The following is a 22,062-nucleotide window of genomic DNA, read 5'->3' on the forward strand; positions in this document are numbered from 1 at the left end:
GTGAATGTGCGATTCAAGAAAAGCCTTTTAGGTCAAATTTGAATTTATAAAAACCACTACCAACACTACTACTAACGTAGCAAGAGTGAGTAGGGATCGTCCCAAGGGATTATTCATGTTGGAATTTAACTTCAACTCTAATGTACCAAATGATTGCAAAAGAGAGAGATTGGTTGATTAATTTAGAAATCAATTAGTTAAAATGTAATTAAAATAAACTAATGAGAGATAGGGATTTAAGAGATGAAAAGAGAGGACTTAGGGTGTTGGAATCACCACTAAGCTCATGTAATTAACCACTTGCTTTCCATTAATAGGGAATACATTGTTGTGAACAAAATGTGACTACCAATTGCAATATTAAGCATGGACCATCTAATTTAAGCATGAATTGTCTTACCTAAACTAATTGTAGCACAACCCATCTAGTTTAAGCATGACCCATCTAGGTAGCAACAATTGTAGCACACATCAATCTAGAGAATCATGGAATTTGCAATAATAAACCATGGAATATCTTAGCAATCATAGATTGTCTACCTACCTACAAACATGGATTAAATTGTAGAACAACCCATCAAGCATAAGTATAAACCATCAAATTAATTGACAAATCCATTTAATGAAACCCCATGCTTAGCCATCACTAGATTTTCAATCAACCACACATAGGCATGCAATTAATATATAAAAACTAGTGTAGAGATTAATTCCCAAATAATCACACATAAGACAACATGTAATCAAATAGAGAATCAATAGAAAGAACTAGTCCATATGAATCATGTAAGAAATAATTACTAATTTAATCACACATAGACATGTAAATAAACTAGAGAATTAATAGAAAGAATTAAACCATAAAAATCATAGAAATATACCAAGATTTATGAAATTCACAAGGTTAGAGCACTAATCACAACAATATATATAAATCCCCAAAAATAGAAATACAAGGGTTTAGATTACACAAGACTTAGGGCTCATCCAAGCCCTAAGTGTAGATTTAGCCAATCATAGAGAAGGTGGATGTGGTCATGGAATCAAGCTCCAAATATGGCTCCATCTTCTTCTTCCTTTTCTTCTTCTTCTTCTTTGAAGCTCTAGAGATGGAGAGAGAGAGTGGTCTAGAGATGGATCTTGAGATGTGCCTCCACTTCCCCCTTTTCTTCTAACCCTAATCTCTAACTTTTCTAGAGAGAGAAATATAAATTACAATGTAAAAATAAAAATGATAAAAGCCTCTTTACAAATGGGTCTCTTCCATTTATATAGAAGGTCCTTTTCTTAGTCACTAAGTCAAGAATATAGCCCCAAAAATATCTAATCCCGTACTATGTGATAGGTGGACTTTTGGGTGCGTACGGAATAAGATAGCTCACTGCCAGCAATGTTCGATCGATCAGAGAAAAGTTCGATCGATCAGACTTTGATCGATCTCACTTTTCTGATCGATCGATCTCACTTGCCAGCTTTTCAGGATCAGCCTCTTTTTGCTCCAAATCAGCCTCCTTTTGCTCCGAATCCTCTCCAAGACTTAGTTTGACTCCAAAAATGCCTTAAGAATCCATTTTTAGCCCATTTTAACATTATTGACCTGAAATAGACAAAAACACAAATAAGTACTAAAACGGATAAATAAGATAGATAAAGGTCCTAGAACACTCAAGCTTAAGGGGTTTAAAAGTGTAATTTGTAGCGCTCATCTATAGCCAAGGGCCAAATTGTAATTTGAAACCATTTCATAATTTTGGATTTCAAATTTTCGATTTCTAGTTCATTTTAGCCATTTTTTGCCGTCGGGGGGTCGGATTTTGAATTGGGTCCTTTCGGAAGCCGCGGACCATTCCCGTGCGCTTAATATCAATTATTACGCTTGCGTGCATATTCATTTTGGCCTAGAAATACATTTAGGGTCAAATGCACACTTGGTGCAAAGTTGCATTTTCTGAGTTTTGACCTTTTCTGGTCTAGGGGCATTCTGGGCATTTTACAATGTGTTTTTTTTCGTTTTCTTCCGCGTAGCCGGATAGAAAACTCGTTTTGCGCGGGGGGCGGGGGGGGTGTTTTTCCAGAAAATGTCATTAAGGGCACCGTTTTTGCTCTCTATTCTGGTAGATTTCAGAAAAGTCCATGTAGCAACTTTTTGACCCCTTGACCCATTCTAATTTAGGGGCATTTTAGGGATTTCATAGCATATTTTTTTCGTTTTCTTTCACGTAGCCGGGTAGAAAACTCGATTTTAGGGGGGTTTCTTCTTTGTGTTTTTCCAGAAAAATTCATTTTGGGCCTCGTTTCGACTCTCAATTCTGGTAGAAAATTAATTTTTGCACAGTAGCCCAAAGGGCTGCCCCCGCTGCGCGCGCACGTGCTTGTGGGGCTGCCTTGGCGCGTTGCCGTTTCGTCGACCAAATTTCATTTGCTTGTTTCTCCCTTATCCAAACTTCGATTTGGATGATTTTTTTTTTTTAACTCGATTATTTTTTTGTCGTCTATCCAACGGTGTACTTGATTGCACCCAGATATTCCTGGATAATTATCAGTTTACCCTTTTTGCCATATTTGCTTGTTTTTTCTTGTTTTGTCGTTTCTCCTTCGTCCGAATTCTGAATCATGCGATTCTTAAGTCCATCCTAATTAATTTTTCGTTTTCTTTCCAGTAGTGTGTTCGGTAGCACCCAATTCTTTATTTTCAAAAAATTACTATTTTACCCTTGGGGCTAAATTTGTCCGGTTTTCATTTCATTCGCTTCCGCTACTTTCTTTTGAGTTCCGTGACTTCATAGGAAGCCATGGATGAGTCTTGGGAATGATATACATTCCTAGGGATGTTGCTTTCGTGTGGAAAGACTATTTTGCCCTCAGGGGCTTATTTGATCTTTTTCCGATCTTTTTCTTCCGCGTCAGTTCTCATTGAGTTCCATGACCTTATGGAAGGTCACCTTAGTATCTTAGAGGTGTGTTGTGCCTTGAGAGACCATTGTCTTATTTCTTACTTCCGCATCTGGATCCGTTATCAGGTCAAATCTTTAGTTCATCACAGGACGCACTGGTTTGAAAAACCAGGGCCGTCACAAAACAGCACAATCCAGGGGGTTTATGGCTACTTTAGAATTTCAAGGTTTTTTTTTTTTTTTTGCTCACTGGGGTATAGTTCAAGGGGGTTTATTGTACTTTTCCCTATTATATATATATATAATTGCACTAATGGGCCATAATCCTTACGTATCTAGGATTCCTATCCAAGTAGTCCATGATATCCATTTGGTTGGTCCATTACTACTACCCAAATCCCTTCATTTAAATTAAAAATAAAATAAAATAGAATAAACAATTAAGCATTTAACCTATCAAATAATTACAAGCAATTACACACACAATTTAACAAACATGTACACATCATTAAACCAATTAATTCAAACATTTAACAATTAAATCAAGTAAACACATTAACGCATAGCCGCATAATCAATTAAAATGCAATAAAAATAATTAAATAAATCCAAATAAATCCTTTGAAAATTATGGGTATTACAACGATGGTGCTGGTAAAACCGGGAATGTCTATCCCTAGATGCGCAGAATTTGTGGAGTAGGTAAAGAAAATGGTGGTCTTTGTCCCTATTGCACCTGTTGTCCCTGAGTAGCCTTGGAACATGTTCTAGCTATGTGCCCAAGCTCTCCACAACCATAGCAATGGCCTTTGAAGGTGCCAAACTGCCTCCTCTACTGGTTACCCTGTGGCTGGTTCTGTCCTCTTGGTAGTGCCCCATTTTACTGTCTAGGAATAGGAGTCGTATCTCTTTAAACATCTGAATTTCCTCTGTGCTTCTTCCAAGACTGTTGTCCATAGAATCTTCCTTGTCATTATGTCTATGACCGTTGCCATTGCCATTCTCAGCGATCTGATTAGCAGAGTCTCTGTCACCCCGCTTCTCACCCCTGAGTTGCTTGTACTTTCTTCTCACCTGGCAATGTTATAGAGCTGTGTCAACTACCTAATAATAGGTAGTATAGGTTGGACTACTCATGATGACTTGTTTAATGGGCCAGATCAACCCATTAACAAAGCAAGTGCGCTTCTTTTCCTCAATGTCCATATCCCCTGGAGCAAACAGAGATAAGCTAGTAAATTGCTGCTTATACTCTGCCATGTCTTGTCCCCTTGTTGTAAATCGAGGAACTATCTCTTCTTTATTGCTCTGACTATATATGGGAAATACTTGTCATTAAAGTGAGCCTGAAACTGAGTATATGTCAATGAAGTCCTTTCCTCTTTAGTGGTAACTGGTTCCCACTATTTAATAGCATCTCCCACAAGCTTAAAAGTAGTAAACATATGCTTCTAGACCTCTGTGCCCTCAACTATGTGAATAAGACTCTCTATGTCCTTCTTCCACTGATATGCTGCCTTCACATTGGTGGAGCCTGAGAACTCTGGTGGACTCCCATTTATGAAAGAACTTCTGACCTTATCCCAAGTGTTAGGCTGAACCACTGACAAAGGTACAGGTGCCTGTTGAATAGGTGGTTGATTATGAAGGGTAACTGTTACTCCTGCAGTTACTTCCTGAGCAATGATATAAGCCATCTGAGGAGGATACTCTAGATCCTTGCCCTGGTTATGGCCCTAATCCTGATGCTTTTGATACTCTTGTTTCTCCTACTGAAACAAAGGTAACAACTGCTCCTCTGCAACCTACTGACGCCGTAAGAAATTTTGATGGTTACGCTCCGTCCTCATTTGTTGCTTTGCTCTCTAAATCTGCTCTCTTTCCCATCTTCTTCCAACTTTAACCATTTTGTTAACACAAAAGATAGACATCAGTACGCATTCAACGGACCATAAAGAAATACAATGAGTCCAAAACTTAGGCTCTGAATAAAAGAGTATACTACGCAGAAGTCAAAATACGATAGAAATCCCTAGAGAAACTTGAACCTGGAGTGCTCTGATACCAACTGTGATATCCTTTAATTTCCAAGCCATGGGTTAATCAGGTCCAAGCTTGAAATCAGGGGATACCAAATAATTAATAATAAGTAAGCACATAATACAAAATGAATTAAGAATAAATAATATATGCTGATAAGAAAACTAAAATAATAATTAAATAATCCTCTGAAAAATAATCCTGTGACATAACCTCCATAAATAATCATGAATAAAATCCACCAAAGTACAACTCGGGAATCCATAAATACAAGACCCCTAATAAGTCCCACAATTGAAAGTATAAATAAACAATGATAAATGTATAAGTCTGAACAATAAAGACATGAAATAAAATCCTATGTAGAAGACACCAGAAGAATGGTGAGGAGTAATCTATGATCTGCACGACAACCTCTATACTTGGTAATGACAAGGACCTGAAAAATATAACAAACAAGTCTTTTCTATAACAACCCAACCAGAGACCCGATAAATGATACATCTCTAGCCAATTCATGCAATATGTACATAGTCAATAGATCCATATATACACACTCACGACTCTCACTGGACTATAGGGCAGACTCAATCGAATAATGGATATCTCATGAAAATCGCACACAAGGTGGTTATGAGTCCTCATTCTACCAGGGTACATACATCTCTTATATCCAGTTACCCATCTTAACCGACAGTATACGCCTTAATCCTAACCACTGATCCTGAGACCTCAAGCTCATATCAGGGCATACATAAATATTCATCTAGCCATATCTTGACAATGGCATGCCAAGTATAACTACCGTAACCATATCCTGGCAATGGTTCGACAACATATAAAATAATATAGTCATATCCTGACAATGGCACAATCAAATGTCATAACCATACCCTGACAATGGTATAACTGTAATACCCCTAATTTTAAAAAGGATATTCCTAGTATTTAATGGTATTTAATTTATTATTTAAGTGCATTTTATTTGATTATGTGTTATTATTTTTTTTATTAGGTGCTTAATTGTTTTCTTTTGTGGTGATTTAATTTATTTCTTTTGTGGTGATTTAATTTATTTAAATGATATTTATTTTTAGTTATTTGATTGGAATTACTTGTTAGTGTTTTAATTATTTAAGTGGCATTAATGGTTTAAGTGTAATTGGTTTAGTTATTTGATTGAAATTACTTGTTAGTGTTTTAATTATTTAATTGGCATTAATGGTTTAAGTGTAATTGGTTTAATTATTCTATGTGTGTCTTATTTTATGTGTGTCTTATTTGGTTTAATTGGGTTTACTAATTATTATTTTGTTCAATTAGATTATTTGTTAAGTATTTAATGGTGAATAGGGTAATTAGGTAAATACATCTAACTAGGGTTTTAATTACAGTATAAATTAGGGTTTTATATTATAGCCGTCGTAGGTTTCTACGTTAATTGGATGGGCCGGTTAGGATTGTGAGTTGGACTTAAATGAACCTAGGGTTTAGGAAAACTCTATAAGTATAAGGTAGACATCTGTGTAGGGTTTTTTTAAACAAAGCACACGTTTTGTGGAAGTGGAGAAGGAAAAACGCAGTTTTTCACATTCTGCCAAGGTTTGATCAAAAATCCGATCCCGCTTCGTCCGTGGTCCAATCGAGCTGAATTTTGGAGGACAGGTTCACGACTCAGTGACGCACAATCTGAACGGTGAAGATTAGAGTTTGACCTCTGGAACAGTGATTCGTACTCATGAACAGTAACTGGGTCGCACAGGTTTTTTTTCCATTCTGCCCAGATTTCATCAAACATCCGATCCCGCTTCGTCCGTGGTCCGATCAAGTTGAAATTTGGAGGATAGGTTCATGACTTAGTGTCGCACAATCTGAACGGTGGAGATCAGATTTTGAGTTCAAGAATAGTGTTTCGTACCCGTGAACAGTAACCGGGTTTTGGAACTCGCCGGGATTTTTTAAGAAGACGACGTTGAAACTTTGAACAAAAGTTTCTGAGGCAAGATTCTATCCTTACTCTTTCCCTTAGGCTTCATACTCTTTGCACTCTTAAATGATTTCAGGATTAATGAAGATTAAACCAAACTAAAATGATATTTGTTTTGCTATGAAACTGGTAGTTACAGTAGTGTTGTATGCTTGTTCAACTTAGACTAAGCATGTTTGTGGATGCATTGTGGTTCTGTGGTTCACGTTTTTCCTTACCACTGCTAGTATAAATTATTGGAAGGATGGGTCTAGATGATAGCTATCTTAACTTCTGTAATAGCAACTGTTGGAAGTTAAATACTAGGAGGATTTGAGTTTAACACTAGATCGGTTTTGTAGAACACTATAATTTGAGCATGTCTACATACATACGGTGAATATTGTTTTGATGCTTACATTATCACAGTTAGTATCAACTGTGGAGGTTGGGATTTTGTGATACATACCCTACATATCTGTATGTCATTTGTAAGGTGTTAAATGGAAGTTTTAATTAATTCTGTCTTTATATCAGACTAAAGGGAACAACTTAAATTGGGCATGTATATGTTGTTGTTGTGACCCTGTTTATCAATGCTTATTTTATCACTGCTAACATTGAATGTTGGATGTTGGAATTTAGTTGATATATACTTGATTTATTGGTATTATTGACTACTGGAGGATTGGAAAGTAGGCACCGGTATGGGACGGTGGCATACTAAGGATGGGTTTGGTTTTTAAAACAATACCATTACCCACCTACTTGGAATAAGGATGGGATTAACTAAAAGTTAAGTCCCGTGGATTTGTATTGTCATGGCAACTACTTGTTGAGCGGCAATACTAGGGATTTTGGATGGATTTTATATATGTACTGTTATGGTGCCTCGGTATGAGCTTGAGCCTCAGGACCGATGGCTAGGGAGCGTATATGCATCGGGATGTGTAGCTGGCTACAATGGTTGGAGGTGTACCCTGTTTAGGTATAGGTACATATGCCCAGTTCGTGTGCGTTTTAGCATGTTATCTCTATTCAGGTTGAGACCGGCCTGTAGTCCAGTGAGAGTCCTTTAGTGTGACTATATATATGTATTTACGGACTATTAGCTATTGTTGAATTGTTTAGGATGTACATGCGTATCGGGCCTCTGTTTGGATTGTAGTAGTATAGAACTTGCGCGTGGGCCTGACCCACTTCTATTTTTCAGGTACACGACAGTTCCAGGCTTAGACGTGTTCGTGCTGAGCAGAGGTCTCTATTCACTCTTCCGACGATGTACGGCTCTCTCTATAGTTTTATTTCTGGACGTTTATTACAGTTGTTCTATCTTCCGTTTGGATGTTTAATAGGGGTCCACTAGAGATGGATTCCCAAGTTGTAAACTGATGGAGTTTTGGAGTTTGGGTTTGATGGATTTTAATAATTATAATATTTTGCGGATTCTATTTTTAGTTCCTTCCAGCTTTAATTTCATTTCTTAATTTATTTTGTATTCCGTGTTCATTATAAAATATTAATTGTTTGATATTCCCTCGGGTTTGGGCCTGGGCTTGATCAACCCGTGTCTCGGATCCGAGGGGTATCATAGTTGGTATCAGAGCACTCCAGGTTCAAGTGTCTCTAGGATGTTTTCGTTTTAAGTCTTCCGCGTAGCGTTTTCTCTTGAATAGAGCTTAAGTTAGGATTCATTGTATTCCTTATGGTTCGTATAGAAAGGGTACTGATGTCTGTCTTTTCGTGTTAACAGATGGTTAACGCTAGAAATGGACAGAACATGCAAGGAACTAGGAAGGAAAGGAGAACGGCACGTAGGCAACAATATCTCCTACGGCGTCAGCAAATAGAGGAAGAGCAGCAAAGGCTTGGGTTTTAAGATGACATGGATCAGTTTTAGGAGGAACAGGAGAATGTTCAACAGACTCTGGACCAGGTCAGAGATCCAGAGATTCCTCCTCACCTCAATGACCTCGTTGCTCGGGCTATAGAGGCTGGGGTAACAGCTGCACTTCGGAATCAGCCTCAGGTACAGCCGGCACCTGTACTAGCACCAGTGGTTCAGACGGATTCTTGGGGAAAGGCTAGGAGCTCTTTCACAAAGGGGAGTCCACCTGTGTTCTCAGGCTCAACCGATGCGAGAGCAGCTCACCAGTGGAAACAGGACATTGAGCGTCATCTTCGTTTGGTTCAGTGCACGGAGGTTCAGAAGCAGATGTTTGCTACTTTCAAGCTAGTTGGGGATGCACTACTGTGGTGGGAGTTAGTTACCACCTTAGAGGAGAGGATGACATTGTCTTATGATGAGTTCAGTGCTCGCTTTGTTGAGAAATATTTTCCCTATGCAGTCAGGACAGCTATGAAGACCGAGTTTCTAAGTCTGCAGCAGGGAAACATGACAGTGGCGGAGTATGAGCAGCAGTTCACACGCTTGTCTCTCTTTGCACCGGAGGAGGTGGATACAGAGGAGAAGAAGCGCAACAGTTTTGTCAAAGGACTGATGTGGTCTATCAAGAGAGCTATTACAGGTAGTCCAGCCTATACTACCTATGCTCAGGTGGTAGACACCGCTTTGCAACAGTATAAGTTGACTGTGGACATCAGACAAGCTCGTGGTGAGAAGCAGGGAGATAAAGACTCTACTAATCAGTCAGCTGAAAAGGGGAATGGCAATGGTCACCGGCAGAATGACAAAGGCAAGTTCCAAGGACAACAGCCTTGGAAGAAGCACAAAGGTGGTTCAGATGCTCACCAGAATGGGGCACCTATTCAGAGGCAACAGAATGGGGGACCACAGGCAGGACAGGGTCAGCCACAGGCTAACCGACAGAGGAGGCCATTTGGTACTTTCCAGGGTAGTTGTTACACTTGTGGAGAGTATGGTCATACCACCAGGCAGTGTCCTAAAGCAGGACAAGGACAGGGACATAGACAGTATGTGCAGCAGGGACAGAGGGCGCCAGTGCCTCTACCAGCTCCACAGGTTCCACGGATTCAGGGGCAGACAAATCTAACTTTACCGGCACCACCGCAGACTCAGGGACAGACACCACAGCAGTTGCACTATGGCAGGGTGTATAACCCCATGCCACAGGATGTTCAGGCACCTCAGACTATTGAGGGTAAGTTTCTTATTCATGGTTTGCATAGACGTGTTTTATTTGATACGGGTGCTACACACTCATTTGTAGCTAGGACTTTTGTTGCTTTGTCTGGGATGAGGACGAGGGTATGCACTAGACCTCAGGGTATTTCTACACCATTGGGTGATACAGCTATTATACATGAGAGTGATGGGCCTGTGACACTAGATATTGGCAGACTCAGATTTCTAGCCAATCTATTGGTCCTGGACATGCACACTTATGATGTGATACTTGGGATGGATTGGTTGTCTCACTACCATGCCCAAGTTGTTTGTTTTGATAGATCTATTATTTTTATCATACCTGGTCAGGATATGTATGTAGTAGCTATGCCACGTTCTAAAGGGGACGGTAGCACCTATTTGTTCCATGTGGAGGAGGAAAATGAGGAGGGGATTACTGTGTCATTGGATAACATACCGATTGTACAGGATTTTCCGGATGTATTTCAGGAGATTCCAGGGTTGCCACCTAGTCGCGAGATCGATTTTGTGATAGACTTAGCTCCAGGCACTGCGCCTATTGCTAGGGCACCCTATAGGATGGCACCGGTAGAGATGAGAGAGCTGAGGGATCAGATTCAGCAGTTACTCAGCCAGGGTTTTATTCGAAGGAGTACATCACCTTGGGGAGCACCGGTTCTATTTGTAAAGAAGAAGGATGGTTCGCTTCGTCTGTGTATAGATTACAGGGAGTTGAACAAGGTTACGATTCGTAACAAGTATCCTTTGCCCAGGATTGATGACTTGTTTGATCAGTTAAGGGGAGCCACATATTTCTCCAAGATTGATCTGCGTTCTGGGTATCATCAGCTGAGGGTTAGGGAGCAGGATGCTCCTAAGACAGCATTTCTCACGCGATATGGTTCTTATGAGTTTCGAGTTATGCCGTTTGGGATGACTAATGCACCTGCAGTATTCATGGACTTAATGAATAGAGTCTTCCGGGCTTATTTGGATCAGTTTGTTATTGTCTTTATTGATGACATCTTGATCTATTCTCGGTCGGAGGACGATCATACTAGACATCTTCGCATAATCTTGCAGATGCTTCGTGAGCACCAGTTATTTGCCAAGTTCGAGAAGTGTGAATTTTGGCAGCAGGAGGTGAAATTTCTGGGTCACGTGGTGTCAGAAAAGGGAATAGCAGTGGATCCGGCCAAGGTTTCAGCGGTGGTTGAGTGGGGACAGCCCACATCACCTACTGAGATTCGGAGTTTTCTCGGTCTGGCAGGATGTTACAGGAGATTCATCCAGGGGTTCTCCAAGATAGCAGGACCACTCACTCATCTGACCAAGAAGGGTGTACAGTTCGTGTGGGATGAACACTGTCAGCGAGCTTTTGATGAGCTGAAAAGGAAGCTAACTTTTGCACCAGTTCTGGCTACTCCGCAGAGCGGGATAGAGTATCTTGTTTACACGGATGCTTCGTTACAGGGTCTTGGATGTGTATTGATGCAGGAGGAGCGACCGATTTCTTATGGATCTCGGAAACTTAAGCCTCATGAGCTTAATTATCCAACACATGATTTGGAGTTGGCAGCAGTGGTCTTTGCCTTGCGTATTTGGAGGCATTATCTGTTGGGTGAGTTCTTCAGATTATTCAGTGATCACAAGAGTTTGCAGTACTTGTTCACTCAGCGGGAGCTAAATATGACACAGCGCAGGTGGTTGGAGTTTGTAAAAGACTATTATTTTTCTATACAGTACCATCCAGGGAAAGCGAATGTAGTGGCGGATGCACTCAGTCGCCGACCTGTTGGTAGTCTTTCTGCTCTATTCACTACTGAGTGGAATGCTTTAAAGAGTGTGGATGAGTTATCGGATGCTTTTATGGCTTGCATGGTGGTTACACCTTCCATCATTCGCAAGGTTTTACAAGCACAACTCACCGATCAACAGTGTGTCGACAAGGTCGCAGAGATAGCTTCCGGAGAGGTTCCATTCTACTATGTTGGGGCTGATGGAGGTTTAAGGTACAAGGGACGGTTAGTGGTACCTTCTGCTGATAATTTGAGGAAGGATGTGATGACTGAGACTCATCACTCTGAGTTCTTTGTTCATCCAGGAGGCGATAAGATGTATCAAGATATGAAGCGGCAGTTTTAGTGGGCAGGTATGAAGAGGGACATTGCTCTTTTTGTTTCTCAATGTAGTACTTGTCAGATGGTTAAGATTGATCATCAGAGGCCGCCAGGAGCTCTACAGCCACTACCAATTTCGGAGTGGAAATGGGAGAGCATATCTATGGATTTTGTGGAAGGGTTGCCAAATTCTTTCAAGGGGCATAATTCCATATGGGTCATTGTGGATAGGTTGACCAAGTCAGCTCATTTCTTGCCTATTTGCACTGACTACACTTCGGAGCAGTTGGCGAGGCTTTACATTTCAGAGATTGTGAAGCTATATGGCATTCCATTGTCTATTATATCGGACAGGAATTCGAGCTTTGTATCTGGATTTTGGAAGAGTTTTCAGCAGGCTTTAGGTACGGAGTTACACCTTAGTACTGCTTATCATCCTCAGACTGACGGACAGACTGAGAGGGTGAATCAGATTATGGAAGATATGCTTCGGTCGTGTGTTCTGGATTTCAAGGGCCACTGGGAGGAATATTTGCCACTTGTGGAGTTTGTTTATAACAATAGTTTCCAGAAGACTATTGGTATGGCACCATTTAAGGCATTGTACGGTCGACCGTGTCGGTCACCTGTTTGTTGGATGGAGGTTGGAGAGAATCGATTCTTAGGTCCTGAGTTCATCAAGGATACCTCTGAAAAGATTGCTCTTATTCGAGATCGCATACGTACTGCCCAAAGTAGGCAGAAGAGCTATGCTGATCGTCATACTCGGGCTTTGGAGTTTCAGGTTGGGGATCAGGTTCTACTCAAAGTGTCTCCTATGAAGGGTGTTATGCGCTTTGGGAAGAAAGGGAAGTTGTCACCGCGATTTGTTGGTCTATTCATGATTACGGATCGCATTGGAGCTGTTGCTTATCGGTTGGCACTTCCGGATACTTTAGATCGCGTCCACAACGTGTTTCATGTTTCCATGTTGCAAAAATTTCTTCGAGATGAGGATCGGTATCAGCATATCGATGTTGGGGAGATTGTGTTGCAGCCGGATGCAACTTATTTAGAGCCATCGTGTCGTATTGTCGACCGACGAGATTAGATTCTTCGTAATAAGGTTATTCCTTTGGTTCGTGTTCAGTGGAGTCATCACAATGAGTCTGAGTCCACTTGGGAACGAGAGGATGTCATTCGCTCACGGTTTCCTGAAATATTGGAAGAAGGTAAGAGTGAATTCCGAGGACGGAATTCCTTTTGTTCGGGGGGAAGAATGTAATACCCCTAATTTTAAAAAGGATATTCCTGGTGTTTAATGGTACTTAATTTATTATTTAAGTGCATTTTATTTGATTATGTGTCATTATTTTTTTTATTAGGTACTTAATTGTTTTCTTTTGCGGTGATTTAATTTATTTATTTTGTGGTGATTTAATTTATTTAAATGATATTTATTTTTAGTTATTTGATTGGAATTACTTGTTAGTGTTTTAATAATTTAAGTGGCATTAATGGTTTAAGTATAATTGGTTTAGTTATTTGATTGAAATTACTTGTTAGTGTTTTAATTATTTAATTGGTATTAATGGTTTAAGTGTAATTGGTTTAATTATTCGATATGTGTCTTATTTTATGTGTGTCTTATTTGATTTAATTGGGTTTACTAATTATTATTTTGGTCAATTAGATTATTTGTTAAGTATTTAATGGTGAATAGGGTAATTAGGTAAATACATCTAACTAGGGTTTTAATTACAGTATAAATTAGGGTTTTATATTATAGCCGTCGTAGGTTTCTACGTTAATTGGATGGGCCGGTTAGGATTGTGAGTTGGACTTAAATGAACTTAGGGTTTAGGAAAACTCTATAAGTATAAGGTAGACGTCTGTGTAGGGTTTTTTTAAATAAAGCACACGTTTTGTGGAAGTGGAGAAGGAAAAACGCAGTTTTCACATTCTGCCAAGGTTTGATCAAAACTCCGATCCCGCTTCGTCCGTGGTCCGATCGAGCTGAATTTTAGAGGAGAAGTTCACGACTCAGTGATGCACAATCTGAACGGTGGAGATCAGAGTTTGACCTCGGGAACAGTGATTCGTACTCGTGAACAGTAACTGGGTCGCACAGGTTTTTTTCCATTCTGCCCAGATTTCATCAAACATCCGATACTACTTCGTCCATGGTCCGATCGAGCTGAAATTTGGAGGATAGGTTCATGACTCAGTGTCGCACAATCTGAACGGTGGAGATCAGATTTTGAGTTTGGGAATAGTGTTTCGTACCCGTGAACAGTAACCGGGTTTTGGAACTCGCCGGGATTTTTTAAGAAGACGACGTTGAAACTTTGAACAAAAGTTTCTGAGGCAAGATTCTATCCTTACTCTTTCCCTTAGGTTTCATACTCTTTGCACTCTTAAATGATTTCAGGATTAATGAAGATTAAACCAAACTAAAATGATATCTGTTTTGCTATGAAACTGGTAGTTACAGTAGTGTTGTATGCTTGTTCAACCTATACTAAGCATGTTTGTGGATGCATTGTGGTTCTGTGGTTCACGTTTTTCCTTACCACTGCTAGTATAAATTATTGGAAGGATGGGTCTAGATGATAGCTATCTTAACTTCTGTAATAGCAACTGTTAGAACTTAAATACTAGGAGGATTTAAGTTTAACACTAGATCGGTTTTGTGGAACACTATAATTTGAGCATGTCTACATACATACGGTGAATATTGTTTTGATGCTTACATTATCACAGTTAGTATCAACTGTGGAGGTTAGGATTTTGTGATACATACCCTACATATCTGTATGTCATTTGTAAGGTGTTAAATGGAAGTTTTAATTAATTCTGTCTTTATATCAGACTAAAGGGAACAACTTAAATTGGGCATATATATGTTGTTGTTGTGACCCTGTTTATCAATGCTTATTTTATCACTGCTAACATTGAATGTTGGATGTTGGAATTTAGTTGATATATACTTGATTTATTGGTATTATTGACTACTGGAGGATTGGAAAATAGGCACCGGTATGGGACGGTGGCATACTAAGGATGGGTTTGGTTTTTAAAACAATACCATTACCCACCTACTTGGAATAAGGATGGGATTAACTAAAAGTTAAGTCCCGTGGATTTGTATTGTCATGGCAACTACTTGTTGAGCGGCAATACCAGGGATTTTGGATGGATTTTATATATGTACTGTTATGGTGTCTCGGTATGAGCTTGAGCCTCAGGACCGATGGCTAGGGAGCGTATATGCATCGGGATGTGTAGTTGGCTACAATGGTTGGAGGTGTACCCTGTTTAGGTATAGGTACATATGCCCAGTTCGTGTGCGTTTTAGCATGTTATCTCTATTCAGGTTGAGACCGGCCTGTAGTCCAGTAAGAGTCCTTTAGTGTGACTATATATATATATTTACGGACTATTAGCTATTGTTGAATTGTTTAGGATGTACATGCGTATCGGGCCTCTGTTTGGATTGTAGTAGTATAGAACTTGCGCATGGGCCTGACCCACTTCTATTTTTCAGGTACACGACAGTTCCAGGCTTAGACGTGTTCGTGCTGAGCAGAGGTCTCTATTCACTCTTCCGACGATGTAGGGCTCTCTCTATAGTTTTATTTTTGGACGTTTATTACAGTTATTCTATTTTCAATTTGGATGTTTAATAGGGGTCCACTAGAGATGGATTCCCAAGTTGTAAACTGATGGAGTTTTGGAGTTTGGGTTTGATGAATTTTAATAATTATAATATTTTGCGGATTCTATTTTTAGTTCATTCCAGCTTTAATTTCATTTCTTAATTTATTTTGTATTCCGTGTTCATTATAAAATATTAATTGTTTGATATTCCCTCGGGTTTGGGCCTGGGCCTGGGCCTGATCAACCCGTGTCTCGGATCCGAGGGGTATCACAATAATATAGATCGAGTCTAACCTTATTAGCCAGTCTGCCTATACTCATCAACAGAATAAAGCCATATCAGGACAATGGCCCCACGTAAATAATAAAGATAGATAATGTATAAGATCATTGTGTTCTTTGCAGTGTTTATTTTCAATTCAACATTTTGAGCATGACACTTGTGTATTTGATGGATTTTCTATGATTGGTATATGACTAACTATGATTTTGATCTTTTGAGGACTATATTGCTTAGAATTTAAAAATTGCTTGACTTGAGAGTCCAATACTCCTTGTATGCCTTGTGGATGCTCTTTAGGAGTAAATTTTTCGAAAGATTGATATCTTGCTTGCATTTGTGGTCCATATCATCTTAATTTTGTGATTGTTTTGAGATTCACTCTAGGATTCTATACTAGCACAAGCGCACACCAGCACTCATTTGTGAGGTACATATTTTGTTGATTATTGAATTGGTTATATTTCAATTGAGCTAGTAGTGCATTGAAAGCTTTCATTCTTGATAAAGGTAGATAACAAACCCTTTTCATTGAATAGCCGGAATTCTAGCCTCATCAAGCACTGGATTTCTTACGCCGAAAGGTGGAGGGCCCAAACTCTAGGTTAATAATTGAACTTGTTTCTACAAAAAAAAAAAAAAAAAAAAAAAAAAGTTGCAAAAGCAAATAAAAAAGTGAGGACTTCTCTCAAAAGGTGAGAAGTGGGAAATGATTATATGAAGGTTGTTTTGATTTGTAACCTAGTTGATTTAAGCTTGTAAGTTCTTAGGGGTGTTTTAACACCTAATGCCCTAAAGCCATCTGGTTTGGGAGTCATTGACTTAACGCTCGACCTCATGGATCGCTAGAAAGCTTAATAGATTAACACATTGTACTATACTTCCATCTTTGATCCTTAGGGATAGAAAAAAAAAAAAAAAAATTGAGTGAAAAGAACAAGTGCACTTAGTTAAATAAAGCTTTAATAAAAAGGTCCATTCTTTGTCTTGTTAATCGGTACTAGATTTGTGTGCTAGTTTGAGGCCAGATATGATCATTTCTTTAGTTGGCTTGGATAGCAACATATTTGATGCCGGTTCACTTAAAAAGGATTCTAGAGTTATTTTGATTTGCATGATGATTGTCTTGATGTATGGAGGACCATACTTACTTGCTTGATGTTGAGATTTTGGGAGATTGCTTGGAAATGGTTAAAAAATTGCATACTTGAGGTAATTTTCTCCCAATACTTACTTGAAATATTAGTGCCTCTTTAGTGAGAAAGAGCTTAATGTTTGTGGGTATCATTTCTAGAAACCCTCACGAGACTTCACTCGTCCACTAGGGGTAACCTAGGGGTTTAAAGGCTTGTTGCATGTGTTAAATGCAATTGTGTTCCCTACGAAAGTGGCATTATCTATTTATTGCTTTCTAGTTTATAGTTACTTAAATGTTTATTTCTTTCTTCTCCTTGTAGTTTATTGCTAGGGACCAGCAATATCTAAGTTTGGGGGTGTGATGAGTGCTCAAATGTGACACATTTTAGCATCTGAACGAGGGTATTTTAGTCCATTCATCTATCTTAATTTCCTGTTTTAGTCTAATTTCATGTTATTTCCCTTTTTAGGCACTTATCCCAAAAATAAGTTAATCCAGCTGAATTAGAGCATTAAAGATGCAATTTCAAGCTTAGTGGAAGAAAGGAGCAAAGTGGTAGAAAATAGGAATCTTCGACCGATCATACCAAGCTCAGATTGATCTCATAGAGATCGTTTAAACCATGCCAAGATGGATCGAGCATCTTGTCCTTATCCTCAGAAAATTCTCATCTTCGATCGATCCAACATTACTTCGATCAATCTGACTTCTTTGATCTTATCCCCGCTTACCACTTTTGTTCTTTTCCTAAAATATCCCAAAAATATCTCAGATTTGTCTTATTCCAAAAAGGCGTCGCCATCGTTCGATCGATCTGACCATCCTTGTGATCGATCGAACCTCCTCAAGTGCGAGAAAAGCAGGTTCCAGCCAATTAAAAGGTGTGCTCGTGGTCCAATCATTTGGAGGTCCTAGTGCACGAGATCTGACCATTGGGTGTGACACTTGAGCTACCTATATAAGGATTTTGAGCCATTTTACACAAATACAATCTTAGAGAGAAATAAACCAAAAATACACAAGAGAGGTTACAGGAGTCTAGAGATTAGAGAGAGACACACACCATTTGGGAGTTCTTTCACTAATCTAGGGTTTCCATTAAGGAGAAGAAGATCATTTCTACCATGGAGATGGACCTTAAGGGTTGGATGACTACATCAATGAGTGGCTAAACCATTCTTTTGGGGCTAGAGATAGCCCCAAGCATGCCTCCTAGACTTTGATGTTTTGTATTTTGAGGGGATTTGTATTGTAATTCTTGTCTTGACATTTGATTTATATATGAATCTTGTTTCTACAATAATTTGTGTGATACCCCTTAATTTCAGAACATGGGTTGATCAAATCCGTGCACAAAATTAAGGGATATCAAATCAATTAAAGTATTTAAACAAGTACAGAGTACAAAATGAAATAAAAGAATAAACAATACGCTGAAGAAAAACTAGTAAATAAAAATTTCCATTAATAACTCGTCAATGGTTACAACTCGGGAATCCCGTAATCTCAAGGACCCCTTAACCAAAATTCACTATCCATAAATCCATTAATAATCACTGAAATAATAATATCCTACTTTGAAATAAAATAGAAAGAATAGATAAGTCCTCTAGTTGCGGATCTTCAACCTTGAGACTTGAACTTCTAATAACCTGAAAAATAAAATTTTAACTACAAATAAGTTCACTCTACCAGGCCTCTGAAAACCAATAAACAGATCATCTCTGATCAAAACCAAACCTAATAAAGTTTTAACTTTAATAAAGCACGATATACATGTCTATATATAATTATATATACTATACTAATCACATCCATTAATAGGTTTATTAAATTTTCATACCTATTAAATAATTATTAAAATAATAATCATTCCTAGACCAATCTACCATTGATTTTAAAAAGAAACTCTTTAAACCTTAATCACATCCCAGTCAGTTATTTAATCATTTAAACAATAAATTATAATAAAAAGAATATTATATTTAATCCCAAACCCGATAATGAATTTAATTATTTAAATCACAAATCCAAAATCTAAGCTTTGACAAATCATCCATGTCTCCACCAGTATTATTTTATTAATATGTATAAAGTAATACACTAACCTGTAAGTACTAGACTATTCTAATTTAAGAATATCTAATTCTAATCCAGTCTATACATACAATAACCATAGATGATATTTTAATCATTTAACACGTAACAATTTAATTACGCTTTGGCAAATCAACCATACCATTATAAATATTTTCATTGATATATTGACAACTCAACCATGCCTCCTTAAATATATTTATTTATACATTGGCAAATCAACCATACCTCCACAAGTATATTTATTTACACATTTGGCAAATCAATCATGCCATTATAAATATATTTATTTATTTATACATTGGCAACTCAACCATGCCTCCTTTAAGTATATATATTTATACTATTAAATTAACAATTCAACCATGCTTTCTGTGTATGTATTTTATTCATACAAATATTTAGGCAAAATACTTACGCCTATGGCAACTCATCCATGCCTACAATTCAACTATGAATCAACTTTAAACTTAAAAATAAATTAATTCACACATAACCATTTCATGCATATTATATGCATAAGATTAATTTAATAACCAATCTAATATAATATATCAAATAAGAATAATAATTTAATTGTCTTAAATGATATATACATATACCCATATATTATATAATATATATATGTATAATACCTTCAATAATAATTCTTAATTATTTAAAATTATATATACATATACATTAATGAATATGTATATACATATAGTTTCTTCTATCTTACACATAAATTAATTAAAGCATATATACACATATATAATTAAGTATATATCTAACTATTTCCATCACCAAACTATTAATTAATGACATTTACACAAATTAAACGTCACTAAATATTGTCACAAATGGTTTTCCATAAATACTCCATATCAGTTTAAATAATTTTCCAACACCATTTCACTAAAATGTAAATATCTCTTAGTATGATAGGAATCTGATAATTAAATTGGTACCATTGGAAAGAGGACGAAAAATCCTTGAATTTGAGCTCAAGAATGACCCAATTTCGATTTAAGATGACTAAGTTATGACCGTTTTAATTTTATGTCATAAACAAGCAAAATAATTGGCTGAGGTCAAACACTACTGTGAGCGCAACCGCACCGGATTAAATACGACACATGGCGCACTATGATTCCCTGCTGCATCAACTCTGATGGTTCGTGCCACACTAGATTATTTCTAAGTTGATTAGACCACATATACGGTCCAGATGCATGCGCACACTAGATCTTTATGTACCGCGATGCGCTGGATCATCCACCCTTCATCATTTAATCTAACAGCCATTATTTGAGTGTACACCATGTTTTTCATGTGCTGTGCCATACCGAATCAACCATCCCCCATCAGCCTAATCCAAGGGCCACGATCCGTGGTATAGTAACATATATATATTGCGCCGCACTGGATTACATCCTATTGATGCGCCGATTCCTACCGAAGCGATTTCTACTGAAGCTTCTATATATATATATATATATATATATAATTCTTCCAAAAAAAATAAGAAAAATAAATCTAATAAATTCCTAACAAATATAAAAAAAAAAATACCAGAAAATTCTAAAAAAACTATATAAAATTCTCCGAAGTTCTATAAACCCTACATAACCCTCTTAGGTCATAGATCATGCATAACAGTTGATTTAAAAATAAATATAACCCATACATTGATTAATTTAAAATCCAAAGTTATAAAAAAAATATATATATATAATATTTCATACTTTTAATTCATTAGAACTAATCGGTATTTAATTAATAAATTTAATTAAAACCTTGACACTCAAGGTGAAATCCTTATGAGTTCTAAGAGGAAAGTTAGAGAAAAACTCGCATGAAGGTTTCGAAACGAAATCGACGCCTCAAGCTTTGATTGTCTCTTCCAACCCAAACGTTCTCCTTTTCAGGTTCGTCCTCCTCTTTCTCGGCCTTCTTCTTCCTCTCTCTCTGTCTCCCTTATTTTTCTAACGTATAAACTTTTAATCCTAAAACCTTATGTGTATATTTATACACATTAAAATCCAAATCCTATTCCAACTAGGACTATGAATTAAAATAATAATTTTTAAATAATTTATATCTATAAATATATATATATATATATCTTTCCATAACAATTATTAATTAATTATATTTATATATAATTATATATATATATATTTATAATTAATACAAAGTTGATCATTTAAATAATTAAATAACCATGGGTCTTTATTAATTAACCCAATAAGACTTCATACAAGCCCAAGACCACATCTTTTGGTCCAACTTCCCTTAAACCCAAATTCAATTAATTTAAATAAATAAAATAATTAAATAAACGCTTAAATTAAAAACTAATTACATGAAGCAAATAAATAAAACAAAAATTACAATCAAGTCACACCATACCAATAAAATCAACACACCAACAATTCAATTAATAATTAAGCACACACATAACAATCATCATATCAATAATTCACGAAATATAAATAAAATAAAACAATTAATCTAAGTACTCAATAAAACAAATCAATTAAAAATTAAAATTATCGCAATTAATTCAAATTAAATCAAATAAATTATTTAAAAATAAAATAAAAGTAATTAATTCCAATTAATAAATCATTTAAAATATCGGGGTATTACAATTTGTATGGTTTAATACTTTCAATTGATTATTTTATTATATTCCTATGTCTATGTATGCTAGAATAGATGTTCATGTGTTTATCTCTAAATTTTGTGATATTGATGCATGTCTATGTGTGATACCCCCAGATTTCCGGATGCG

Source organism: Cornus florida, unplaced genomic scaffold (genome assembly GCF_030987335.1).
Source record: "Cornus florida cultivar Cherokee Brave unplaced genomic scaffold, ASM3098733v1 CherokeeBrave_3.0.0_Hap2_Chr01, whole genome shotgun sequence".
In the NCBI taxonomy this organism is placed as follows: Eukaryota; Viridiplantae; Streptophyta; class Magnoliopsida; order Cornales; family Cornaceae; genus Cornus; species Cornus florida.